The 7,882-nt window shown below is 50.1% G+C and overlaps 1 pseudogene; it reads left to right on the top strand.

Annotated features, from left to right (window-relative positions):
• Positions 1-339: 339 nt before the first annotated feature.
• On the top strand, positions 340-7,443 carry LOC135564867 (uncharacterized; annotated as a pseudogene).
• Positions 7,444-7,882: the final 439 nt, after the last annotated feature.

Here is a 7,882-nt window from a genome sequence, read left to right as displayed (position 1 = left end):
CAGGATGGACGACACAACGCACCGAGAGGAATACGTTGCCTGGAAGATGCAAGATTTGACGGCCCTGATGGAACAGCTCCCGAGCTTACATGGGGGTGCCTCAGCCTGGCTGCTTCAGCTTCAGTCCCTAACTTCCGGGGTCCGGCTTGCCTTGGGGGACATGAAGGCCTTATTGGCTAGGTCAACCGACTACACGACCATGAATGCCCTAATAAACACAGCAGGACTGGGAACATTTGGGTCAGCAACAGAACCTGAGAAATACAGAGTATCACTGTGGAACGAGCTCAGAAGGGCATATCCCACCGAGAAAATTATGCAACCCTTACCTCTTTTGCCATGGAAGACGGGGAGCAGGCAGCTCAATACCTAGATAGGGCCAAGACCACCTGGAGGTCAGTCCACATTGAACCCCATGACCAGAGCGGAACCACTCTCAGCATGTGGAAGGAGATGGTGGTGAATGGGACGCCCACAGAAGTGAAAACCAAGCTTAGGGCCACAGTGGGGCTGATGGCCTTGCCCACTGCCCAATTCAACTCCCATGTCCACCATCACATCTCTCAATACAACAAAGACAAAGGCACGGCTGATTCACAAGTTCAGTCGCTGCAACTCCAGTTGCTCAAATTACAATTGAATGAGGCCCAAAAGACCGCAAAGCCTAAAAAGCAAATGGTGGCGGAGGAACCAACTGATATAGCCAAGATTGTGACTCAGACCATGAACCAGATGTTGGTGGCCGCTCCAGCACCACCGACCCCCGCACAGGCACCGGTCGTATACGCCGCCCCTCCAAATCCAGGAGCCAGCTACGGATATGGAGGTTATGCCCAGCGGAGTTTCTCCAACCCCCCAGGACCAGCATGGGGGGGGGGGGGGCACCACAAATAGGGGGGGGGCCCGCCACAAGCAAGACCCATTCATTGCTACAACTGTAACCACGAAGGCCATTACGCCAGAGACTGCCCCGCTCCCCTCTCACAGCAGCGCCAGTCATACTTGGCCTACAGGGGGAGGAGAGGTGGACAACGGGGAAGAGGGGCCCCAAGGTACCCAGCCCCTGCCCAGGGATATCCACCAGCCCCTGCCCAGGGATATCCACCAGCCCCTGCCCAGGGATATCCACCAGCCCCTGCCCAGGGATATCAACCAGCCTACAACCAAGCGCCCCCTACCGGTCCCACCTTCCAGGGGATGTCCGAGGGATACCCCCCATGGGAATGAGGCTGCCCACCACCACCAGTCGGGTTAGATGGCCAACAATTCTCTGTCCACACGGAACACACTATTACATGCGTAGTACAAGGGGTCACCCACAGGTTCCTTGTGGACACTGGATGTACATATTCCGCCATCAATTCTCATCAACCCCTCTCTTCAGACAAGATAAAGGTGGTGGGGGTTTCAGGAAATCCTGAAGATCAATACAAAACTACTCCACTATTGTTCCAGTGGGGCCCTTCCAGTTTGAAACACCAATTCCTATATTGTCCAAATTGCCCAATCAACCTACTAGGTCGAGACCTACTCTGTAAGTTAGGATGCGCAATCTACCTAACTGAGTCAGGTGTGGAGGTCGCGCTCGATCCACCGCCAAGGGCCCGAATCCTGATGCTCCCAATTCTGCCCGCACCTGCTCTATCCACCACACAGGAGGTTTACTGGCTCAAATGCCTACCATCTGGACCTGGAACTCCTGCCATCCAATTTCAATTCAACCAATGGAGGAAGCTAATATACACCTTTCATCCCTATAAGACACCACAGGCAGAGTTGCACTGCACTCTCAACGTCACTGACGACGAAGATACGCCGTACACACAAGATTGGGATGAAAACATGATGCATCTTACCCCAAACATACGCTGCCTTACCATCGTGTGCGGCCCTGAGGGGTGGCAGCCCCAGTCATACTCCCACACCATATTAAACCTTGGTATCAACTGGGACCCGACTCTGCTCCACACGTGACCCTCGCAGTAGGGAATGGACACGAGGCCCGAAGTCTGGGTCCAATGATAAAAAGGGCCTCGAAACTCACTTGGGAAGCGACTCATACACCTGGCCTGTTGAAAGCAACCACCGAAGAGATGTGGCGTCTGACTATGGTGGACACTGAGGAACAGTGCCAGCCTGAGCGCCTCACTCTCCCCAGGCATCACGGGAAACCATATTCTGATCACCCTTCCTCCCCTGCTGTCTTGGACTCCATAGACAAGGCAATATGGACAACCACACCATTTGACGTGGGAAAGTTACAGGTCCAACCAGTGTGCATTACCCTAACCAATCCGGCACAGGTACCAATATTTCGAACCCAATATCGACTGAAGCATGAACAGACAGAGGGGATCAGACCCACTATCGAAGGCCTCCTTGGAGCTGGGTGCATATACAGGACTCGGTCACCCTGGAACACCCCCATACTTCCTGTTCTGAAGGCAGGAGGAGAAACATACCGGATGGTGCAGGATTTCCGGGCTGTAAATGAAGTTACCACACCCATCGATCTCCCTGTTCCAGATCCACACATCATACTGAGGAACCTGTCACCCAAACATCGGTATTTCACCGTAGTGGACTTGGCCAATGCCTTTTTCAGCATCCCATTGGATGAGGCTTCCCAGCCACTTTTTGCCTTTACCTACGAGAATCAGCAATTTACCTATTCCGTACTTCCCCAAGGTTACACTTCTTCCCCTGGAATCTTCAATTATATTCTGAAGACTCACCTGGCAGAACTGAAAATCCCAGAAGGAGTGATACTCATACAATACGTAGACGACCTGTTGCTGGGGGCTCCCACCTCAGACCTCTGTCTAGAAATGACTAAAACCCTGTTAGACTTTCTGGCAGTCAAAGGCTACAAAGTCAAGATGTCAAAAGTCCAATCATGCAGACGAACCGTTCTGTTCCTGGGAAGGGAAATCTCAAGCGAGGGGGCCGGCCTCTCAAAATCACACCGAGACTCAATCCTACATCATCCCAGGCCCATTACTGTTTCAGGAATGCTCTCTTTCCTGGGGTTGACGGGATACAGCCGTACTCACATCCCAGACTATACTGAAAGAACTGAACCTCTGAGAGAAATTGTTTGAGAAGCTGGCCCAAGAAACCTACAGGCCCCACTTACATGGACTCCTGAAGCTTCAACGGCGTTTGGCCTCCTGAAGACTGACCTGTCTGTGGCTGCTGCTCTCACGGCACCAGACTACGGTAAAACATTTCACCTGGATGTTTCTGAAAAGGAAGGCTTTGCATCCGCCGTCCTTTTTCAGAAACATGAGGGGGAGAGAAGAGTACTCATGTACCACTCTTCAAAACTTGACCACATTGAAACCGGCCAGACCGCCTGTTCCAGATACGTTGCGGCGGTAGCCAAGGCGATTGAGAAGACAGCCCATCTGGTAATGTGCCACAAGATGCAAATACACACCCACCACGGGGTGGCAGCATACCTCATCAGCAAAGAATTTACCTTCAGTGCGGACAGAAAAAACAAAATCCAGAACAAATGCACCCAGTCACACATCACTTTTGTGAACACCGACAAGAACATGGCAGATGCACTCACCGCAGAAGATGGCCTAGCACACTCCTGCCAAGAGAGGGCAGCACAAGAGCTCAAACTGAGACCAGACCTGGAAAATGAACCACTGACATCTCCAGACCTATGGCTGTACACAGACGGATGTTGCTACAAGGGAGACACAGGAAACGTAGCTGCCTATGCGGTCGTACAGCAGCTGCATGACAAAACACATGTCACATTGGAATCAGGAATTATCCCCAGCCAGCATCGGCACAACTTGCGGAAATTGTGGCTTTGACTCAAGCTCTAGAGAAAGCCGAAGGAAAAACTGTAAACATTTACACGGACTCGGCATACGCACACGGAGCTGTGCACATAGATGGACCACAATGGGTTAGGCGCAACTTTACCACCACAGGTAACCTACCCATCAAGCACCGAGCCCAAATGGAACGTTTGATGCATGCCGTGTCCTTACCAAAGACAGTGGCCATAATGAAATGCCGAGGCCACCAAAGACTGACCAGCAGAATCAATCAAGGAAATGATGCCGCAGACCTGGCAGCCAAGGCCGCAGGAGGATACAGCCCCCGGCAAGGACTGAATTGACAAGCCAACACATACTAGAACTACAGGAAGAGGCAGGCCCTTACGAACATTCGGTTTGGACACAGAAGGGAGGCTCTAAGGGACCAGATGGAATATGGAGATGCCATGATGGCCGACTGGTGGCTCCGGCTAATCTCTGTCCAGAACTGATAAGGGAAGCCCATGGACCCACTCATGAAGGGAAACTCAGAACTTTACAGAAGGTTTCGTACATATGGTGGCACCCCCACATGAAGGACATGACAGATTTATTCTGTGACGAATGCAACATATGTGGGAGCCACAATCCAAAGAAGCCTTACCAAACCCCGATGGGGGCCTACCCGGTGCCAAACGCATGTTTCCAAGACATCAGTATAGACTATACAGACATGGGAGAAGACAATGTAAAGAACGGGAAGAGATATTTGCTAGTAATGGTAGATAGATTCTCTAGATGGGTAGAAGCAATTCCAACAGCTAAGGAGGATGGGAAAACAGTCATTAAGTGGCTACAGACAGAACTCATACCTAGATATGGGGTCCCTAGATATATCCGTTCTGACAATGGGTCCCACTTCGCAAACAAACACCTGAGACAGGTGGAGGAGAGGTTCGGCATTATACACAAGTTTGGTTCCGTGTATAAGCCGCAGGCCCAAGGCCTTGTGGAGCGCTGCAACCAATCTCTGAAGTGTAAGATAGCCAAAGTGTGTGCTGGTACAAAACTGACATGGGTGGAGGCCCTGCCACTGGCGTTGATGGCCATGAGGTCATCACCTGGGGCAGGGACTCATCTCTCACCCCACGAAATAATGACAGGGAGAGTAATGCCAGGTCCACCAAGAGAGGGAGGTCATATGCCCCCTCTTGATGTACACCAGATAGGTATGACTGACTATGTAAGAAAATTGACGGAACTGTCCGCAGCTCTTTCCAAACAGATACACAAAGTCCATGAGGGGAGCTGACGGGAGATCCGGAGCAACTGAGGGTAAAGGTCGGCGATTGGGTAAGGATCAAGGTCCACAAAAGAAAGTGGGCGGATCCCAGGTGGACTGGACCGTACGAAGTGAAGGAGGTTACTTCACACTCAGTCCAGGTCAAAGGTAAATCGGGCGCACCTTGGCACCACTTGACTCATTGTACACCAGCACCGACTCCTTCTAGAACTCTGACTGAAGTCAGGGTCGATTTGAGCGACCTAAATTTGATTACAACCACAGAACCCTTAGTTGGTGAGGATGTGGGAGCAACTCCCCAGCACACCAACTAACAGGTCGTCCAGAGATAGGGGCTATCCCTGGACGAGAATGGGGATATCGGGCCCCGTGTTTGTTATTTTTATTGTAGTCACAGGAGTTTCCATGGGGATTCTCCTGTGGGTAAATGACTTAAATGTAAATGTAAATGTATTAGAGCATCATACACCTACATTACAAGCAGATATAGGACCCTCTAATGGGTCATCCAACCTGACCACATCCATGGCACATATAGAACTGACCAATCATTTGTGCAAGAGGCATTCCACCACCCCTGACACTGTTTGTAAGGCCAACGACATACGGAGCACGACCGTTTGCGTCCCCGCAAACGCAACTAATATCATTAACATCCCTTGGGGGACTTTAGGGTACTCTAGGCTAAAGGGGAGGGAACAGGCGGGGGCCAATGCACTCTGGTTTGCCGGACATGTCTGGTATATGACATTAGGGAAGGTTGGCGATTGGTCTTGGAGGAATTTGGTGGGGGAGACAGGTAATGGGTGGGAAGACTGGACAACAGACGAGGGGGCAGTGAAATGGCGGAAGCGACTGACTTTAACTAAGACAAATACGGGACTTAAACTTACTGTTAGGCCAGGGGGCCAGCCCTTAGGGTGTTATGATTTCATACTGGCCCCAGGGAATTCCGGGGTCAGATATTGGTTGTGGCGAATTTGCGTGACTAATAATCCTAAACCGACTTCGGTTACAGTAAGGAATGACATGACCACACCCGTAAAAGGGTCCCCGTCATCCCCACTGTTTGGCCCGGTGGAGGCAATATCCAGGCTTAAAAGTCCGGATGATGTAATTTTAACAGCCACAGGAGTCTCAGGTTTTTCCAATAATTGGCTATTGTTGACCGAGGAAGCTGCAAATACCACCAGGCAGAGTTGTGTGGTGTGCATGGGAGCTCGTCCATTGCTCCGCATTGTCCCAGCAGTAGTGACTCTAGCATGTCTAATCCCTCTTATGACTACAGATAACCCCAGGGATAATTGTACTGCCTGGGATGAGGTCTATCCGGTTACTAAATTCACCACTAGGAACCCAGTGTTTTCCAACCAGGTTGCAAGGGCAAATTTTACTTGTGTCAATATGACGGGAGGAGGAACCGAGGTGGGAAGGATTCCTGCGGATTGGTGTCTGGATACAGTTAATATTAAGGGGAGCCTCAGGCCAATATCCAGAGCAGATGTGTGGTGGTGGTGTGGTAGCACGGTCCTGTTTGATAAGTTACCCTCCAACAGTACTGGACGCTGTGCACTTGTTACTCTCTTGTTGCCTGTTTCTATCTACCCTATAGGAGCCGAGGACCTTGTTCTGCGGATCCAGGGAGTGAATCCCGGATATAGGGGACGTTCCAGGAGAGACACCACCCCATCTAGTGGAGACCCCTCCTACATAGACGCTATCGGAGTCCCTAGGGGAGTGCCTGATGAGTATAAGTTAATAGATCAGGTAGCTGCAGGGTTTGAATCATCCATCTGTTGGTGGTGCACAATTAACAAGAATGTTGATCGTATTAACTATATACATTACAACGTCCAAAGACTAGGCAACTGGACTCAGCAGGGTTTTGAAGCAGTACATGGTCAACTGGCTGCAACCAGCCTGATGGCTTTCCAAAATCGTATTGCCATTGATATGTTACTCTCTGAGAAGGGCGGAGTTTGCTCTATGTTTGGTGACCAGTGTTGTACTTTCATCCCTAATAACACAGCCTCGGATGGTAGTTTGACGGTCGCTTTGGAGGGTCTGCGGACGCTTAATGATAAAATGAAATCTCATTCGGGGATAGATACCTCGATGTGGGACTCCTGGATGAGTGCGTTTGGTAAATATAAAACCCTGGTTTCCTCCATTTTGGTATCCATTTCGGTGTTCGCTGCCATTTTAGTTCTCTGTGGATGCTGTTGCATTCCATGCATCCGTTCCCTTACCACTAGGGTTATCTCTAGAGCTATTGACCCTTCCTCCCCTTCCCAGATGTTTCCTCTGCTGGATAAAGACCTACTTGAATTCGAGGATGAGGAGGAGAGTGCCTATTAAGTTTACATTATATCTGCTGTTGCCTTGGGGGGATGTATGTATGTGTTATGCAAGTGGATCATTCCGCCTGACTTGCCTAGTTTAAGTCACATCTCTTTGGAGATGTGAAGAGAGGGAATCACAACTTTTTCCTGCGGGAAAAAGTTGGCTTATGTGGACAAGCATTTTACTTTTATTTTGAGCTGTTGTTCTCCGCTCTGTTAAATGAGGGTTGTAAGTTCCTAGGTGGCTGGTAGCCAACTTAGTACATAGTGGGATTGAATGGAGAACATGATGGTAATACATATATATATCTATTTTTGTTTAATACCGTGCCTTATTTCATAGTCCCTTTGGGAGAAGTTTCTCTTTGTGTCTGGATCTAGTTAGGTTGTGTCACGTCTCTGGTGAGACGTGAAGAGAGGGTTTTGTAAAGAAATGCTATTTCTTATGCAGGTGA

This window comes from Oncorhynchus nerka, linkage group LG26, assembly GCF_034236695.1.
Source record: "Oncorhynchus nerka isolate Pitt River linkage group LG26, Oner_Uvic_2.0, whole genome shotgun sequence".
NCBI classification, from domain to species: domain Eukaryota; kingdom Metazoa; phylum Chordata; class Actinopteri; order Salmoniformes; family Salmonidae; genus Oncorhynchus; species Oncorhynchus nerka.
Note: the sequence above shows the minus strand (reverse complement) of the source record. Positions and strands in the feature narration are given on the sequence as shown.